Source organism: Pleurodeles waltl, chromosome 12 (genome assembly GCF_031143425.1).
Source record: "Pleurodeles waltl isolate 20211129_DDA chromosome 12, aPleWal1.hap1.20221129, whole genome shotgun sequence".
Lineage (NCBI taxonomy): Eukaryota > Metazoa > Chordata > Amphibia > Caudata > Salamandridae > Pleurodeles > Pleurodeles waltl.
The window spans coordinates 714,932,790-714,953,690 of record NC_090451.1 but is presented as its reverse complement, the minus strand read 5'-3'; the positions used below and the strand labels follow the sequence as shown (position 1 = coordinate 714,953,690).

Sequence of the window (20,901 nt, the reverse complement as noted above, 5' to 3'; positions counted from 1 at the left end):
TTAAAATCCGACTCTACCATTAACAAGGGATTTAGATTACAATTCTTAAAACAGCAAATTCAACATTCCTACCTGCTCCAAATTGAAAGTTATCACATTAAATGTAATAAGTTAACACAATGTTATCCTATGGGAGAGGCAGGCCTTGCAGTAGTGTATTTTTTTTTTTTTTTTTTTACTATTAGTGTTAGAAATGGGGTCTTTGGTTGGCAGTCAGGTTACCCCTGTCTAAGCAAGACCCTCACTCTAGTCAGGGAAAAGGAGAAACATACCTGGTTAACCCCCACTCACCACCCTGGTAACTTGGCACGAGCAGTCAGGATTAACTCAGAAGCAATGTGTAAATTATTTGTACCAACACACACAGTAATACAGTGAAAACACAACAAAATGGACATCACACCAGTTTAGAAAAATAGGTAATAGGTCAAACAAGAGCAGAACACTAAGAGTCTTACTCCATAGAAAACAATGGAAACGATGATTTTGCAAAGTACCGGTTTGCGTCAAAAATAAAGCTGCACAAGCCAGCATGCGTTGGAAAAATAAACGATGCGTCAATTCCTTCCCCGCAAGGGAGGCCGTGTGTCATTTATTCTTCGGTCAGGTCAGCGATGCGTCTTTTTTCTCCTTCGCAAGAGAGTGATGCGTCAGTTTCTGGAAGGGGCACCTCGGATCGATGCAGAATCAGGATGACTTTGACGCCAAGGGACGATGCGTGGAAAATCTGGTAGCACGGTGTTAGAAAACTGCGCTGCATGGGGTTTGCGTTGTTAGCAGCCGTAAGCAGGTGTTGCACATCATTTCCTTGATGCGTCGATCTCCCAGCCGCGATGCTTGTGAAGCTGCGAAGCCGACTGCATGTCGTTTATCAGCTGCGTTGCAGATGGTGCATTGTAAATTTTCCCACACACGTTCTGTGTGTGGATTTTCAGCTCTTGTCCTGCCAGCTTCACCTTTTAAGGGCCCACGGACTGGATAGGGCACCACCTGGAAGGGCAGGAGTCTCAGCAGAGACTCCATGTGTTGGCAGAGTAAGTCTTTGATGGCCCAAGACTTCAAAACAGGAGGCAAGCTCAGTTCAAGCCCTTGGAGAGTCTTCTCAGGCAGGAATGCACAACAAAGTCGAGTCTTTGTCTCCTTTTACAGACAGAAGCAGCAAACTGCAGGATAGCCCAACAAAGCACAGTTTCAGGCAGGGGCAGCACTTCTCCTCAGCTCTTTTCCTTGGCAGAGGTTCCTCTTGAATCCAGAAATGATCAAATTTTCAGGGGGTTTGGGTTCAATACTTATACCCCTTTCTGCCTTTGAAGGTGGCAAACTTCAAAGGGACGTCTCTCTTGTTTGCAAGATCCTTGCAGGCTAGGTCCCAAAGACACACCAGAGGGTTGGAGACTGCATTGTGAGAGGGCAGAAACAGCCCATTCAGGTGTAAGTGATTACTCCTCCTTCTACTCAGCACAGATGGCCTATCAGATTATACAGGCTACACCCCAGCACCCTTTGTCTCACTGTCTAGAGGAGATGTACAAACAGCCCAACTGTCAAACTGACCCAGACAGGAAATCCACAAACAGGCAGAGTCACAGAATGGTTTAAGCAAGAAAATGCATACTTCTAACAGTGGCATTTTCAAAATAACAATCTAAATCCCAACTTCACTAACAGATGTACTTTTAACTTGTGAGTTCAGGGACCCCAAACTCCATATTTCTATCTGCTCTCAAAGGGAATCTGCACTTTAATAACATTTAAAGGCAGCCCTCATGTCAACCTACAAGAGAGATAGGCCTTGCAACAGTGAAAAACAAATTTGGCAGTATTTCACTGTCAGGACATGTAAAACACATCAGTACATGCCCCACCTTTAACCTAGGCTGCACCCTGCCCATGGAGCTACCTAGGGCCTACCTTAGGGGCCTTACATGTATAAAAAGGGAAGGTTTGGGCCTGGCAAGTGGGTACACTTGCCAGGTCGAATTGGCAGTGCAAGACTGCACACACAGATACTACAGTGGCAGGTCTGAGACAGGTTTACAGGGCCACTTAGGTGGGTGGCACAACTAGTGCTGCAGACCCACTAGTAGCATTTGATTTACAGGCCCTGGGCACGTCTAGTGCACTGTATTAGGGACTTACTAGTATATCAAATATACCAATCATGGAAAGCCAATTAAACATACATTTTACATAGGAGCACTTGCACTTTAGCAATGGTTAGCAGTGGTAGTGCCCAGAGTATTAAAAACAGAGACCAGCACACATCAACAACCTTGGAAGCAGAGGCAAAAAGTTAGGGGAGATCACACCAAGGATGCCAAGTCTAACAACTAGTATATTTAAAAGTCAAAAGCACATGTCCAACTTTTTATATACACTCCACCCTGCCCTATGGGCTATTTAGGCCCAACCCTAGTGGTGACATATGTTTTAAAAACAAAGGTTTAGGCTTGGCAAAAGGTGTACTTTGCCATGTTGAAATGGCAGTTTAAAACTTCACAGGCAGCTACAATTGCAGCCCTGAGACATGTTTAAAAGGTTACACGAGGGAGTGGCTCAATCAGTTCTGTAGGCCCACTAATAGCATTTAATTTATAGGCCCTGGGCCCAGGTAGTACCACTTTACTATGGACTTACAATGAAATTAAATATACCACTTGGGTGTAAGCACATTCTACCATGTTTAAAGGAGATAGCACAAACAAAGTATAACTAGTTAGCAGTGGTAAAGTTTGCAGAGCCCTAAGGCCAACCAAAATAAGAGCAGCAAACAATGGAAGAGTATGACAAAAAGTTTGGGGGAGGACCACTCTAAGGTTGACAGGTCTAACACTTCAAAACATCATAACAACTTCCCCAGCAAGGCATCTGGTGTGCAGTGCCTAGGCTGCTGGAGAACACAACAGGGTACATTGTAAGGCACTGCACCGGCTGTAGGTGCCAGAGACTCCTCCACCAGGGTACATCGTAAGTCACTGCACTGGCTGTAGGTGCCAGAGACTCCACCGTCATGATACATCATAGGTTAGTGCGCCGGTTGTAGGTGCCAGGGACTCAACCAACAGGGTACATCGTAGATCACTGCAGCTGCTGTAGGTGCCAGAGACTGCACTACCATTGTACATAGTAAGTCACTGGACTGGCTGTAAGTGCCAGAGACTGTACCCCAGTGTACACTGTAGGTCACTGCATCAGCTGTTGGTGCCTGAAACTCCCCTGCCAGGGTACATCGTGTGTTTGAAAAGTTTCAGCCCTCCATCCATCATTTTATTTTGTGATATTGCCAGAGGCTCCACCGCCAGGGTACATCGTAGGTCACTGCACCAGCTGTGGCTGTCAGAGACTCCACCACTAGGGAACATCACAGGTCACTGCGTCAGCTCTAGGTGCCAGAGACTCTACTGCCAGGGTACATCTTAGTCTCTGCGCTGGCCTTAGGTGCCAGAGACTCTACCATCAGGGTACATCATAGGTGTCTGCATCGGGTGTAGGTGCCAGAGACTCAACTGTCAGGATACATCGTAGGTCACTGCACCAGCTGTAGCTGTCAGAGACTCCACCACTAGGGAACATCGCAGGTCACTGCGTCAGATGTAGGTGCAAGAGACTCTACCGCTAGTGTACACTGTAGGTCACTGCACCAGCTGTAGGTGCGAGAGACTCTACCGCCAGTGTACACTGTAGGTCACTGCATCGGCTGTAGGTGCCAGAGAATCCACCGCCAGGATAAATCATAGGTCACTGTGCAAGTTGTAGGTGCCAGAGAATCCAACACCGGGGTACAATGTATGTCACTGCACTGGCTGTAGATGCCAGAGCCCCCACCAACGGAGTACATCGTAGTCACTGGGCTGGCTGTAGGTGCCAGAGACTCCACCACCAGGGTACATCATAGGTCACTGTGCTGGTGGCAGATGCTAGATACTCCACCGCCAGGGTACATCATTGGTCACCGGGCCAGCTGTAGGTGGCCGAGACTCCACTGCCAGGATATATCAGAGGTCACTGCACTGGCTGCAGCTGCCAAATACTCCACGCCAGGGTTCATCGTAGGTCGTTGTGTCGGCTGTAGGTGCCAGAGACTCATTCAACAGGGTACATATTTGGTCACTGTGCTGCTATAGGTGCCAGAGACTCCACCGCCAGGATACGTCGTAGATCACTGCACTGGCTGTAAGTGCCAGAGACTCCACTGCCACACCGTAGGTCACTGCACACTGCCAGGGTACATCGTAGGTCTCTGGGCCGGCTGTAGGTGCCAGAGACTCTACCGCCAGGGTACATCATAGGTGTCTGCATCGGGTGTAGGTGCCAGAGACTCAACTGTCGATGTACATCGTAGGTCACTGTGTCGGCTGTCGTTGTCAGAGACTCCACCACTACATCGTAGGCCACTGCACTGGCTATAGGTGCCAAAGACTCCACCGTCACATCATAGGCCACTGCAGCGGCTGTAGGTGCCAGAGGCTCCACCACCAGGGTCCATCGTAGGTCACTGCGCCAGGTGTATGTGCCAGAGACTCCACCGCCACATTTTAGGTCACTGCATTGACTGTAGGTGCCAGAGGCTCTACCCCCAGCGTTAATCGTAGTCTCTGCACTGGCTGTAGGTGCCAGAGACTCCACCGCCACATTGTAGGTCACTGGAGCGGTTGTAGGTGCCAGAGGCTGTACTCCCAGGGTACATCGTAGCCTGTGTGCCAGCTGTAGGTGCCGGAGACCCCACCACTAGAGTGCACCACAGGTCGCTGGGTGGGCTTTATACACCAGAGACTGTTGTCAGGTGCCGGGCACAGCTTTCAGTGTCAGATGCTGTGTCTGTCTGCTGAAATCCCAGGCTGTGACTCTTGCAGATTTTCCTCACATTGGTTTTAGGATATGACCTGTACATAGGATGCAGCTGACGCAGGAGTGGAGTACCGCATGTCAGGCAGAAACCAGGCTGGGAGCCGCTAAGATCAGGCCACTGGAAGGAATCCAGGCTGCACCCTGAGGCCGAAGCAGGATCTCAGTCCCTCACTGTGGCCTGCCAGGCTGAGCCATCATTCACTTGGCCCTCACCAACCACCAGACTGGCTGATGTGCCAGAAGAGGCTGAGCCCGTCTTCTGTCTCCATGTATACACCGAAGTATAGAGAAAGATTGCTAAAGGAACAGACCGCTCTCGTTGTCAAGTTTAAGTTTGATTATGAGTGACATTTTCAGGTTTTAAAAGCCATTATTAGTGTCACTTTAATGCCTTACGTTTGACCTTCAAGATGCACTTTTTTCACAAATACAATAAAGCAGTGATGTTCATGTCATTAATACAGTTAAAAAATGACCTCCACAGCCTTAAAAGAGATGCCACACTTCTGGAATGTTCATAACTGACCACTAAGCTAGCATGGTGGATTCTGGAAGTTTTAAGCCCCTTTCCGGTCTTCTGATGGGAAGTGTCCACAGTGGAGGGTGGCCAAGCACCTGGCGGCAGTACTGCCCTGGCAGAGGCCTGCAGAGATGTCTGTGAAGAGACGCTTTTCTTTATTTAGGAGATATGGAAGGAGGAGCTGCAGCGCAGAGGGTGTGACGTACAGCACAGATGTAGACACACATTTATCTTTAGTCATGCTATCATTGAAGAACGTGATCTATGCACATCCATGGTGTCGTAAACCACCAGGCTCCAAGCCTTAATCCAGTCACTCCACCAGCCTAAGCTGAAGGTGCCTCCCCACCACCACCCACCGCTCCTAGCCACAGGACTGGGCTTTCAGAAGAAGTATCTCCTCCCAGTTCTTTCTGCTGTTGAAGGGGTTGGAAGAAGGGAGTAAAAGAGGACTCTCATTTCATAACTAATGCATCCTGAATTTACTCCTTCATGCAGATCTTATGTCCCCAACAACCATAAGCAAAACAAATATTCTATCATTCTTAGGCAATGTTAAAATAATGTTATAGGTTAATGCAAATTAGGTACCAATATGCTAGGGTTAAGTAGGAGCAGAATGTTTTAATGATTTATACAGCTAGACAATAAATACTTCGGACCAATGGGTCAGAAATACTCCATGTAATACCAATGGGATGTTAGATTCTATTACAAGACAGGAGGCTCAATTATGGTGACTTAACCTCTTTACTTATAGCGCTAGCAGCAAGGTGAAACATAACATAACATGGAAGAAAAATTATGAACAAAAGTATGAAAGCGGTCAGCTGTCTAGATCAGCTTTGACCTCACATGCGATCCACCAATCAGTAAACAGTTTCTGGTATAGTTATCCCTGCTGAGCAGCAACCGTCCTCTTCTTTGCTGCTCTAGCAACGGTAAGTATACATTTATTTTATTTAATGTGACCATTTATTGTCAATATGCACTGTGTTGTGGTGTACTTTGAATTTCTGTCATTGATTGAGGTCTGGTCTTTTTCTTTCTTTAATTAATGAATATCCTTAGCACACAAGTGCGTGAACCCTCAGTCGCCAGCCTTTTCCTCTCAGCTCGCATGACTCATCCGAGTCTCTCAGCTGTCTCCACACAGAGGAGGGTAGAGGGCATGACTGAGCGGATTCTCCTGGCTGTCTCCACACACAGGAGGGTTGAGCGCATGACTGAGCGGATTCTCTCAGCTGCCTTCACACATGAGGGTTGAACACATGACTGAGCGGATTCTCTTGGCTGTCTCCACACATGGGAGGGTTGAGCACATGTCTCAGCTGATTCTCTCAGCTGCCTTCACACATGGGAGGGTTGAGCGCATGACTGAGCGGATTCTCTTGGCTGTCTCCACACATGGGAGGGTTGAGCGCATGACTGAGCGGATTCTCTCAGCTGCCTTCACACATGAGAGGGTTGAACACATGACTGAGCGGATTCTCTTGGCTGTCTCCACACATGGGAGGGTTGAGCGCATGACTGAGCGGATTCTCTCAGCTGCCTTCACACATGAGAGGGTTGAACACATGACTGAGCGGATTCTCTTGGCTGTCTCCACACATGGGAGGGTTGAGAACATGACTCAGCTGATTCTCTCAGCTGCCTTCACACATGGGAGAGTTAAACGCATGACTCAGCTGATTCTCTTGGCTGTCTCCACACACAGGAGGGTTGAGAACATGACTCAGCTGATTCTCTCAGCTGCCTTCACACATGGGAGGGTTGAGCGCATGACTGAGCGGATTCTCTTGGCTGTCTCCACACATGGGAGGGTTGAGCGCATGACTCAGCTAATTCTGTCAGCTGCCTTCACACATGGGAGGGTTAAAGGCATGACTCACCTGATTCTCTTGGCTGACTCCATACAGAGGAGGGTTGAGCTCATGACTCAGTTGATTCTGTCAGCTGTCTCTACACACCTGTTGAGCACTGGGTGCTGGCTTCAACCAACAATGTTATTGTGCCTCATTCAACCTTTCACTTCTTATTTTTCAGTCGTGCTGAAAGCGTTTATGTTCTTCTGCTCTCCTGTTAAACACATAAGACACTTTTGACTGCTCAGGTGAACTGCATGCCACGGGCCTGCCTCATTAGCCTGGATGACAGTGAATTTCAACTATCTCTTTCTTACTATATCTGCATTTCTGAACTTGGCCATTTTTCGAGGTTGTTTATCCTCTCCTTGCAAGTGTGCAGTTAGTCTTCTCAGAGCAGTTTTCTCTTTGTATTGCCTCAACTTGGGACACAAAGAATGTATTAATTCTTCCCTATATAGTTCAGTTTTATTTTTTTCATGTTTTCTACTCAAGTAAAATGGAATGCACAGAGAAGAGTGGTCTGAAAAAGATAGCTATTTCAAAGCCTTCAAGAAATTCAGAGCCTAATGACTGACTCCTCTGTGGGAGAGGATTGCCAAGAAGGGCCTTCAAGGTAGGATTCTGCCTGTGATCAACCAGTTACAGTGCTGGATGTAATTCAGTCCACTGTTTCGGTATCCATGCAGTTGGTGCAGGAAGTATGAAGTCACTCAATTCTCACCTCCTTTCAAAAACTAGTAAAAAATGTACCCACTTATCCAAGACAAGACTCTCAAGTGCCTCAGGGGCGCAGGTCCCAATCAGCAAAACAACTGAATACCTCTTCTAAAAAGCGGATGCCTGAGGTGGCTCAGTCCCAGGGGTCTTCTATATCATTTCCCTTGACTTCCATTGATTGTCCTCCCTCAAAAAGGAGAAAGGTGTCTTTCTCTGACCCTTGACACACCACAGATGATCACTCAGATTCTGATAATTCTGGCTACGCCAATCATAATGGTAGCGATGATGATAATGCAGGGGATCTAAACCTGCCGCATGTCCCAGACAATGTTCCCTCACCTCCGTCTGGTGCCCTCCTGCACTATATTTTGACCCAGATAAAATTACACACCCCACATCAGAAATGGACCCCTTCTGCTCACATTGCTGCCTTCCTTGCTCACTGGATTTGAAAGCCTATGGAAAAACCAAACTGCAATAAACAGCGTTCAGAGTGTCCTAGACTCACCCTCTGAAATATTAAGCAACCCCTGATGAGATTAATCTCCGGTGTCTCAGTTGAGTGACAGCTGTTGACCCTGTAATGATGATAAGGGGATGTTGCCAAGGTCCCTCTTACAGATCGGGTGTGGATTCCCCACTAACATGAGCAGAAAAATGATGTTAATTAACATTAATGCATGCTGTCTGGAGGGAATAAGTGGAAAATACTGCCAGAGTGAGAGAGCGAGACAGCCACTGGAGCAGTAGGGTACATCATCTCCAGCAGCCTCAGTATTTGGGAAACTAAACCTATCAAAATGATACTGACTAAGGCAAGGACAAACCAAGATGGAATAGAATCTATCAAAGTTAATCAATCCGCCAAGGGCAATTTATGGCACAAGTTGGATGCAGCCTCACATAACTGAACTATAGCAACCACAGGAGGAATACAGACATGCACCAGCAAGATGCCACTCTGTCTAGGCGTACCAGAGTATTTCAGGACATTGCATCTACAAGGAAGGTTTGAGAGAATCCCTTCAGAGCCTTTTGCTAATACACTCAAGAAACAAAACGAAAGGAAGGAAACAGATAAGATGTGCTAGACATGTTAATATCAGTGGAGTCAACTCACCAGGTTAATCTCCAAGCAAGCTCTTCTGTTGTGTAACCAGAGACTTCTTGGAAAACTTCATGCAGAAACCAGAAGAGCAAGGACTGGTTCTTGGAGTCACCAAATAAAGGCTCCAAAGACCAAACACAAAACAGGCAAAAGGATGCTGCTGAGCCACATAATGTCTGCGGAGGGAGACTGCTACCGCACATGCTCTCTCTTTGCATGCTGGACTGCTGAGGTACTCAGCAGATTACCAGCCATTTTTCCTCCTTTTGGTCGGCTATCTAGTCATCTGGGGTGTCACGGATGAGCATTTAAGGGTCCAGGCTTAACATTCGGGTTCCTGAGATAGGTTTTGTTTTGCTAAAACTACCTTCCATTATTTTTTGTTTCATATGTATTATGCTGTGGGAGTACCTGTATCCGTTATAAAAGTCTGTTTAGAATTAGAGAATTCAACTAAAGTCGTACTTGGTGAAAATGTTTTTTTCTTTCCTTAAATTTTTACTTACAATAGAGGTCTGAATCACAACATAAATTATAAAGAATTAAATCACTTGTGCATGATTTATAGCTTTAAGAAGTAAGAGGAGGTGAGAGTGCTCCCACAGCATAATACATATGAAACAAAAAATAATGGAAGGTAGTTTTAGCAAAACAAAACATAGTGGCTCAAGATATCATCATCAAATGTCTTCTAGAAGCAGCATTAAAAGCACCTCTGTGGCGGGATTAAGCCTTACTGCCCAACCACTCCCGGGCTGTCTATTTGCTGCCCATCTGTCAGATTTTAAGAATATTAGTCACAGTGTTCCCTGTGATTGCTCCCTTTGTCCAACCTTCTTCAGTTTGTATGTCCGCCTTAATTAAATTGATTAGATTGTCTGGTCTCAGAGTTGTGATCTGTGCAAACGATACACACATTGCCATTGCTCTTGATGACAAGTTTCTGAAGAACCACATTGAATTTCATGACTGAAGGTTTCCAGTGCAAGCTTGGATGAGGACGAACTTTCTAAAGCTGAACACTGATAAAACAAGATTATCATCTTCGTAGGAAAAAATGAAGCCACAATCTCCTGACTAGATACTGACCAGCTCTGCTTATCCCCTCTCCTAAGTCTGTTCCTGAGGCTCGTAATCTGGGCATTTATCTTGATCACGAGCTCTCCTAGGCTCTGCAGGTCAGCACTCTCACCTCCTCCTACTTCTTAAAGCTATAAATCATGCACAAGTGCATTCATTCTTTATAATTTATGGAGTGATTCAGACCTCCATTGTAAGTGGACTGGACAGATGTAATGCGCTTCTACTTGGTTCACCTTACTAACTTCTTCAAAGTCTCTTAAGCACTTAGAACTAGGCTGCCCAGTGCTGGTTTGGTGTTAAAGCCTCCAAGATATCAATGATAGCCAATGGCCTCTTAATGAACAAAGAATATGCTTCTCATTTTTTAATTGATCCTATAGTTCTGGGACACTTTCCTTCTAAATAACCCCTCTCAAAGCTAACACAAGCCTCTTTTCAGGTACTTCATTAATTCTTGCGGGCTTAATTCATTCACATTTTGAACCATGCCATGCATCGATGCCTAACATGATTAATGCCTTGTCGCCTTACAGGTGATCATTCCAATGCTTGGAACATCTGCAATGTGAGTTTTTCTGGTGGCTGTTCACTCATACATTTAGCTCACTATTAGGTACCTTTAATTGATTACATTTCTATTTTGCATAAATTATCTTCCTTTCGTAAACTCCCTACAAATATATTACATAGTTGGTTACACTATTCCTCTCCAGTCTATCGATCTCACTCTTTTTTTTCTTACAAGTAATATAAGTTGTTCTAGCTAATTGGTTTCATTCATTAAGGCATTCCTAAACCAACTGAATTACGATACCCATTCTTTCAGAATAACTTTTCATAATTCCAAATCAACGTATCAGTGAGTAAATCCCCTCGCACACGACAATTGACTCCTTGACCTTTTTACTTGCACATCCAAAATCGATCATAGCTCAATTTTTTCCATTTTCAGAAAGTGGCACTTGCGTCATGAAACTTTTTGTCCTGATTATAACTCTCATTTTCTAACCAAACAACAAGCAGTGATCCGGGTCATACGTAAAAGCCCAACTAAGGGACGTGGGAAAAAGCCTGTGACAATTAGAAAAAGAATAACAAGAACCAGTAATATAACTTTTCAAACCTGCACTCGATCCAGTCCTCGTAGGAAGAACACACTCCGTGCTCTTTGATAATTCATAAAAGTTGACTCCTTCAAGGGAGTCAACCAAGGCTTCACATTTTGACCTTTCGTTTTTTCTTTTCACCTCTACAGAGAGTATGGGGGATCAAACCGGTACCAATATAATCAGACTGGAATTAAAGGCACGGCTAGATGCTGGCCACTGGTTGGGGGCCCGCCAGGAGAGTACTGACGTCTGACCCAAAGTAAATTTGCAAGGTTGATATAAGTTCCAAACAGGTTTATTTCTTGGGCTTGGGGGGTTGGTAAGCTCCAGACCTGTGATTTGTGTGGAGAACTTGGTGCAGACGACTATCACACAAGCAACACACACACAGCATCCATATACCAGACAAGAAGTTGCCCACAACCTACACCACTTACTGCAGCTGTGGTACAACTTCTGACATAAAATGTTAGGGGTCTCAATTCTCCTCTAAAGCACCATGAGACTTGAGGGGCTATACCATCCTAATGCCCAGATGCGCCTACAAGAGATTTTCCTACTGCCATAGGACAAAAGACCGATGTCCAATAGGCAACATCCAACCTAACTACAGGTCACTGTTTAAAGAAATCTAGTGGAGGGACATTAGCATTTCATAAAGACTTAGCATTTCCACTGACCACTAATGACAATTAAGCTGGGAGGTACTGGGTAGTTATGGGTTCGCTGGTGGGGACAGACACTGCATTGGTGTATGACCCTTCACAAAGACCCTTCCAACTTTTGTCAAGAAAACCTTTTTGTCCTTGATATATTTAATAAAATGTAAGATAAAAGGGGGACTAATCTGCATAGGTGATTTCAATATGCTGTAAGATCCACTTTTAGCGAGGCACCTTCCAAATATGTACAATGGAACCGCTATGTCAACTCGGCTACGGGGTGCTCTAGGTATGAAAGATATCTCAGCAAACAGCTTAGCACATCCCAGCGACGGGATATACCTGCTTCTCGCCAAGGCACACGATTTATTCTAGAATGAATCTTTTCTGAGGCCCCAACTCTCTTGTAGAGGTGACTGAGAGGATACGAATATGACTAATGCAATCTCTGAACACACCCCCATCACATGGTGCATCAGCAAGAAAAGGATCATGGAGATTTGATGCTGGCATAGTGATGGCTAGGAAACAGACAGGAATTATGCCACCTTATGCAGGGACACTTAGTCCTTAACATGAATGGGAATGTATCCGCACAGATTGTCTAAGCTCCTCAGAAGGCAGTAGCAAGCGGCACATGCATTACTATTAAGGCGGATCAAAGGATGAAAGGATCCAATGAAAGAGAGAGACTAGAACAGGATAAGAGAAAGGGGGAACAGCGAAACGGGGGAAAGGCCAAACTGACTACAATTAAGGAACTTACACTGCTGCCAGCACGACTCAACTTGGTTCTTTCATAGAGGACTGACTTAGCACCAACCCTGCTGGTCTACCTGCAGCACCTGACCCTCAAAGAACAACTGACCTGTTCTGCTGCCTCTAAGAAATGGGGAGAGCAGCCAGTATTTCAGCAATCAACTGGAGGAACTGCCTTGGAATAGAGTAGCTGCTCACCTGCATCCGCAGGCATCCAAGAAAGCCCTGAGATGACCCAGACTGCCAGAAACCCAAACCCAGAAATCACCACTGCCCCTGAGCAGCCCAGCTCATGTTCAAGTGGGCCATCGGAGTCAGCGTAGACTCCAGGCCCTCCAGAAAGGAAGCCCACCCTGTGCTCGCCCACTGTAGACTTCACATGTCTGCAAAATGTTTCTGCAGTCCCGCCTGCAACCGCGAATGACCAGGTGGCAAATACCCGACACCCCAGGACACCTCTGCACCTGTTTGCCCCGGACCCAGGAGAAGAGAACCAAGGGTGTCCCCACATCTCTCACCCTCGTGAGACCAGAGCCCACTTGTTGCCTTGATCGTTCTGGACCCCCAGTCCACGCCTGCAGAGTGTTTCTGCAGTCTCCCACAACCATGAAGAACTCCAGTGCTGGACCCGATGCCAAGAGACGCCACTGCACCCCCACCCTACTGTCTGTGAAGTGGACTGATGGTGTCCCAACATGCCCATTGACCTCAAGGGCCAAACCCATCTGTGGGTTCCCCTGGACTGTCATTCCAGTCCATCCCTGCAGCAACTTTGTAACAGGACCAATCCCTATTGACTTGAATGGGACACCTGGGACCGTAACACACCTCTGCACCCGCACCAAAGTTCCCTGAGGTGACCTGCTGGTGTGGCCTTGGACTTTACCTCCAAATACCCTTAAGTGCAGGAGATTGGTCCCATAAGTCCTTGTACTGTACTTTCCGTCTTTGTTTTCCTCTATAGAACTGCATTGCAGCTTCCTGAAAAATGCACTGTCTACTCTTAAAAAGTTTTAAAATTTGTAACTTGAAAAGTACTCATCTGACTCTGGTGATCTTGGTATCAAAGTTTATATAAAAGTATGTGTTGTTTTTATAAATTGGTGTCGGATTTCTTTATTGAGTGTGTGTTTCACGTACTGCATGAGTGGGCACCTCTCATGCTGAGCACTACCCTCTGATATGCCTAACTGCTCCACTACACTGCCCAAGAAGAGCATTTGGAATGTCACATATGCCTCCGTGACACCTCTGAGGATTGCCTGGACTGTCTGCACAGTGTACTGCATTTTTGTCCACTCTTTAAAGAGCCACCTTCATACGGAGGGTATTTGGTGACATGTTTGCCTTTTTTGTTGATTTATATGTGTAATTAGGAAAGTGGGTGAGTATATTTCTCACTCTCTTCCTTGGTCGGTGGGATAAAACTGGACTGCCACTTGTTAAGCAACATGTTCCACTCAGGAGAAATTAAAACCTTCCCAGCACGTAAACAAGACTTCACTTTTTTTGAACTTGAAACATTACACTCTCTCCAGATCCCACACTGGGCAGTATCTCTAACTCAGAGTCAGAACTGCAGTGACAAGCTTTTCTGAACATACAACACTGTGAAAGGACTGATATGAAACACATACGAAATACTAAACCATACTTTTGAAACTTCCAAGAGACAGTACATAACCCGGTGGGAGATCACACTGGCAGGGGAGGGTGGCAATAACACAAGAACAATAGCAAAGGCTATGGAGTGGCACAAGTGGTGTGACGTGTAGGGTACAGAACAGAGAGGCCATATACAAACTGATGTTTATTTGAAGAGCAAGCGGACTGTACGGAAATAAACATGTCCTATCCTTGATGAGAAATATTGGTGTTTTTGTGGCTTGGAAAGGAATGAACCACAAATCTGGTGCGAGTGACCTAGAACAAAGGTGTTCTGCACGAAACTCTGAGCATTATTAAGAGCATGTGGGGCTGTCCAATACCGGTGGATGCAGCAGTGATTACCTTGGATCGGGTACAATGAACAATTAAAGGATTCTCACAACACACAGGTTACTTGCTGCTAAGCAAGTGATCACAGCCCACTGGAAAAAGGCAGCCTCGCCATACTGACTGGGCTAGGAATCTATGGACATTGATAGCTATAGGGATACTTAAATACGATCTACTAGAAAAAAGGAGTAAATCTGAAACTATTAGGAAGTCGCTGAAGATTCTTGTCATGTCCAAAGACTCAACGAGCTATAGGAATACCTACATGCAATGTACTAGATGAAAGGAGAACATTGGAAACTTTTAGGAAGTCGCTGATGCTCCTTGTCGCGTCCAAGAACTCAACGTGCTATAGGAATACTTACATTTGATCTACTAGATGAAAGGAGGGAATCAAAAACTATCAGGAAGTCGCTGAAGCTCCTTGTCGTGTTCAAGTACTCAACAAGCTATAGGAATACTTACATAGATCCACTAGATGAAATGAGGACATAAGAAACTATTAGGAAGTCCCCGATGCTCCTTGTGTCCAAGAACTCAATGAGCTATAGGAATACTTACAAATGATGAACTAGACGAAAAGAGGAAATCTGAAACTAATTGGAAGCCGCTGATGCTCCTTGTTTTGTCCAAGAACTTAACAAGCTCATTAGTTATCTGACCCCAGAAAGAACTTTTTTTAGGGATTAAAAGAGGGGAAAGAGGTAGAGTTTTTGTAACTTTATATGGTTCATATTCTGACTGGTTTGGTTGGTTAGGTGCAGATATATGTATCTAACTTTAGGTTCAAAAAATATATGTTATTGTTAAAAAGCGTTTTAGTAGGTGGGAAACTGTGTGAGCTGGTGGGGAGGTACCAGAACTTCCAATAAGGAGTTATTTCGGATATTTCAAAGCTATGTACAATAGAAGAAACTGTAAGAAAACACAAATGCAAAATCAGAATAGCAAGTGAGAAAGTTACTACACCCCGAAACGGGCCTTCCATCAGTTCCACAAATGAAGAAGTGTCAAGAAGTGTCATTTTAGATGAGCTCGTGAGCTACTGGGAGCTCTACAGCTACATAGATGATTTTTAAATTGGGTAAATAGGAAAACACCAAATTTGCCCAGTAATATTAGGTGCATTTTAGATTAATTTGTGTGCAATCTACAGGGAGTGCAGAATTATTAGGCAAATGAGTATTTTGACCACATCATCCTCTTCATGCATGTTGTCTTACTCCAAGCTGTATAGGCTCGAAAGCCTACTACCAATTAAGCATATTAGGTGATGTGCATCTCTGTAATGAGAAGGGGTGTGGTCTAATGACATCAACACCCTATATCAGGTGTGCATAATTATTAGGCAACTTCCTTTCCTTTGGCAAAATGGGTCAAAAGAAGGACTTGACAGGCTCAGAAAAGTCAAAAATAGAGAGATATCTTGCAGAGGGATGCAGCACTCTTAAAATTGCAAAGCTTCTGAAGCGTGATCATCGAACAATCAAGCGTTTCATTCAAAATAGTCAACAGGGTCGCAAGAAGCGTGTGGAAAAACCAAGGCGCAAAATAACTGCCCATGAACTGAGAAAAGTCAAGCGTGCAGCTGCCACGATGCCACTTGCCACCAGTTTGGCCATATTTCAGAGCTGCAACATCACTGGAGTGCCCAAAAGCACAAGGTGTGCAATACTCAGAGACATGGCCAAGGTAAGAAAGGCTGAAAGACGACCACCACTGAACAAGACACACAAGCTGAAACGTCAAGACTGGGCCAAGAAATATCTCAAGACTGATTTTTCTAAGGTTTTATGGACTGATGAAATGAGAGTGAGTCTTGATGGGCCAGATGGATGGGCCTGTGGCTGGATTGGTAAAGGGCAGAGAGCTCCAGTCCGACTCAGACGCCAGCAAGGTGGAGGTGGAGTACTGGTTTGGGCTGGTATCATCAAAGATGAGCTTGTGGGGCCTTTTCGGGTTGAGGATGGAGTCAAGCTCAACTCCCAGTCCTACTGCCAGTTCCTGGAAGACACCTTCTTCAAGCAGTGGTACAGGAAGAAGTCTGCATCCTTCAAGAAAAACATGATTTTCATGCAGGACAATGCTCCATCACACGCGTCCAAGTACTCCACAGCGTGGCTGGCAAGAAAGGGTATAAAAGAAGGAAATCTAATGACATGGCCTCCTTGTTCACCTGATCTGAACCCCATTGAGAACCTGTGGTCCATCATCAAATGTGAGATTTACAAGGAGGGAAAACAGTACACCTCTCTGAACAGTGTCTGGGAGGCTGTGGTTGCTGCTGCACGCAATGTTGATGGTGAACAGATCAAAACACTGACAGAATCCATGGATGGCAGGCTTTTGAGTGTCCTTGCAAAGAAAGGTGGCTATATTGGTCACTGATTTGTTTTTGTTTTGTTTTTGAATGTCAGAAATGTATATTTGTGAATGTTGAGATGTTATATTGGTTTCACTGGTAATAATAAATAATTGAAATGGGTATATATTTGTTTTTTGTTAAGTTGCCTAATAATTATGCACAGTAATAGTCACCTGCACACACAGATATCCCCCTAACATAGCTAAAACTAAAAACAAACTAAAAACTACTTCCAAAAATATTCAGCTTTGATATTTATGAGTTTTTTGGGTTCATTGAGAACATGGTTGTTGTTCAATAATAAAATGAATCCTCAAAAATACAACTTGCCTAATAATTCTGCACTCCCTGTAATGTACACCATGAAATGTAATTTATACAACGAAACGTCGTTTAAGTGAAATATATTCCTTGAATTCACAATGAGACCTGCACAGGTACAATTCTTGCCTAGGTCCTGTTTTCTGGTGGGCCTTTAAATTTGATGATTTTTTAAAGTCTTACCACCATCACTGCATCTGCATGTGATTTATTTCTAATAGATGTATATAGGTGTTACTATAACCTCCCCCTACAAACAGATTCAGTAAAACATTTATCCACAGTACAAATAGCTAACTACATACTTGCACCAAATTCTTAAACATATCAGTAGTATTAATCAGGGAAATACACGCAGGTACAGATTTCAGATTTAGTAACTTGTTCAAATGATTTCATTGAAAAATAATTGCTGCTTCTCACAAAGGTTCTATGTGTGTATTCGCAATCCCTTCACCTAGGGCTTCAAAGCTATATATGATTTAAGGATTCAAGAAATCTGTGGCAGGGCTGACCCAATCTTTCCAAACTTGGAATGCAAGCACTTCTTCCATCAAGGATAAATTCACAAAGGATATGAATAACGACACATGCTCTCGCCGCACTCTTTCTCTTAGTGTACACCTGTGCATAATACCCCTAATCGCCCCCACAGGCGTATTTTGTTTTTACCCTTTATAAAGGCACAACACATTAAAAATAACTGCTTCCTAAGCCTCTTCTTATGTTGTCCATTGCTATTTGAAGAGTTTCGATTTGTGTCAGGCTATTCTTATGAAAGGTCGTCATCACTTTAATTTATTACCACGAGTATCCTCCAAGACTGGGTGCAATGAGTACTTTCTGAAGTATGTATCACCCCTGTGACCTACTCACTGGAAAGCCGCCGGTGGCAATGGGAAAAACTTGTACAATCAAGACTGTTATGGCATTATTGCTAACATATATGACCCGGGTGACATCTCTCTTGGAGGATCAGAACCATACGGGGAGGAGTGGATTTTTTAAAAGTATTAGCTGGATGTGGTACAATCCTTCATAGCATTCCATCTACCAAGAGGAGTTTCTGCACTGCTATTACAGCTCCACAGCACTTTTATAGGTACCTTATCATTTCAGTGCTTATCACTGTAATGCCACTCAAGGTTTAGTAACTTTTATGTCACAATATTCTTTTTCAGTGAAGTATTATTTTAATTTTGTATAGTTAAAAAAAAAAATCAAGCAATCATTTTGGCTAGAAGGAGGAAAAAGGTGGAATATCATCTAAAACCGAGGAGGATTTACAACTTTCGCCTCCAGTTCTTTATTCAGTCCCAACACACTTATCCTAAATATGCAGTAAACTACAGTTATTTTTTTTTAAACATGTTGCCTCTTTGTCGTATCATTCCTGCACAGTCCACTCAAATCCTTTCACTGAATGCATGCTGATTGTCCTGTTGTTCAGAATAACAGTACACCCCAACAAGTACAGACATAAATGTCTTGGGAAGCTCAAGCTTTACTCCCACGCTGGGCATATTTCTGAAAATTGCTCAGCATTAACCTCACATTTGGGGAAAGTGGCCTTCACATGGCCGCACAGTGCCAAAGAAAGCTTCTCCCCAGAGCTCGAACGTGGGTGCATCTTCGCTTCCACATTCACTGAGTTTTGTAGGTATCTACATATGGCTTTGCATACTATGGTCATCTTACATTCCTTTTCTACTTTCAATACACAGAACAGAGTAATCAATGGACGCAGAGACATCTAAAACTGTAGTGGTACTGTAGAGTTTTTCTCCGACTGCCTGGTAGAAGGCAACCTCATTCAGCACCTTTGCATAATCTAATTCCAACTGTTTAGCCTGAAAAAAAACTATTTATGTGTCAAGACTGGATTTTCTCAATTATATTTCAAAGCCTATTTTTTGTAATAATCCCATTTGCTGTCCATTGTTTTGTGTCATAATGTCACACCGTTGTTTCCAGAAAAATAAGGCTGCAATGAATTAATTCCTGCAGCTTGTGTCTTGAAGCCCGCCTTATACCCTTAAGCCAACCATGGTCTTCACAATCAGGCCTGCAGAGGGAAAAACCAACCTACATCATGAAAGGAGCCTAATGCGAGCTTGGTTGGGTGACTGGTGGACAGCAATGCATGTCTATAAGTGCAATGGGACTAGGAAAGGATGTAGGAGACACAAGCCATGAGAGCAGACTGAAAGAAACTGAAGATGATGGCTGAGGGGAAGAAAAGCAGAGAAGACGCAGATGATCGTGGTAGCAGCATGGGAGGCAAAAAAGAAGTATAGCTGTGTGTAGGAAAGGAAGATGTGAGGTGCAGAGGGTGCAAATGAGTGGGGAAGAGCAGAGGGGACGAAACAGACATTAATGGCTTAAAGACAATAAACATTCGAGATAAGATACTACTTCTTTAAAGTCTTAAGCCAAAAACTGTTGTGTGCTGCTGTCAATTCGCCCCTGTGCGGCTACTCTTGTATACACACCTGGTAAGCTCAGGTGTCTCTGCCGGTTCCTTATATCGTCTTTTATACTTGCGTCTGCTCTAGTTCACTTTCCTTTTCTGCTGATCTGGCTCCTCCAGCGAACCTCCTGATCGTTTTCCAAGGCTGATAACACACTAAAACTCATTTGTTTTGATGGTAGAACTTTTTCCCAGCGGTTCCTGTCTCCAAGTTGGGTTTGTTTTGTGTACCTATCATGATAACAATGAACTGCATTCTACCATCACAGAAGTCTTAGATCATGTTTTCCAGTAATCGCTGACATTTTCTGCCCATGCTGTTTGTAATCCTGGCATTTTCTCAAAACCTGCTTCTTTCTGCAATTCAAGCATTGTCACCTCATTGGAGGTTCCTGTCTGACTTGTCCTTCTAGCTTTCTGGATTAATCCTGTTGCACCTATGAAGAATGTGACTATTTCTGTTACCTTGTTCCACGTTTCATTCACTTCACATTATATGTTCAGGTGTATCATCAATGTGTGTCTTTCTGAACTTAAGGCAGAGTCACTGCTATGGACAGACACTTCAACCATATTATTATTCACCAGTTTCTCCTTCAAGGCCATGTCAATTTTTTATCAGTTAGGATTTCCAATTTATTGTTGTCTTTCAGGTTCAGGTTGTGTTACACTCCTCTTTCCAAACATTTTATTTGTCATAAATCATCTTAATAACACTGGCCCAGAGTGAATTTGCTGAGGCTGACTTGCGTTTTATGTGACTCAACATTGTCCCGGTGTATCAGCATACATGTTTTTGTCCCTTCTTTGTGGTTCTTGGCAATAACTTTTTTGCAATTCAGATACCAAAATTCTTCACACAATCACTGCTCTAGTATTGTCTTTGTTTGGTCTGCATTTACTGTTGGTATTTTCAGACTGACGGCCCCCTGGAGGTCCTACCACGTGTACAGGTTTTGTGGGAGGAGGGTGGTATTAGTGTCCCCATAGTGTGGTTTGATTTAGCATACATACAATAACAAAAATGAATATCTTTTCTAGGCATGGCCTACCAGGATAATACTTAACAT

The 20,901-nt window shown here is 44.3% G+C and overlaps 1 pseudogene; it reads right to left on the bottom strand.

Annotated features, from left to right (window-relative positions):
• The window catches only part of LOC138267309 (zinc finger protein 208-like), a 331,096-nt pseudogene that overhangs the window by 139,851 nt on the left and 170,344 nt on the right, over positions 1–20,901 (bottom strand).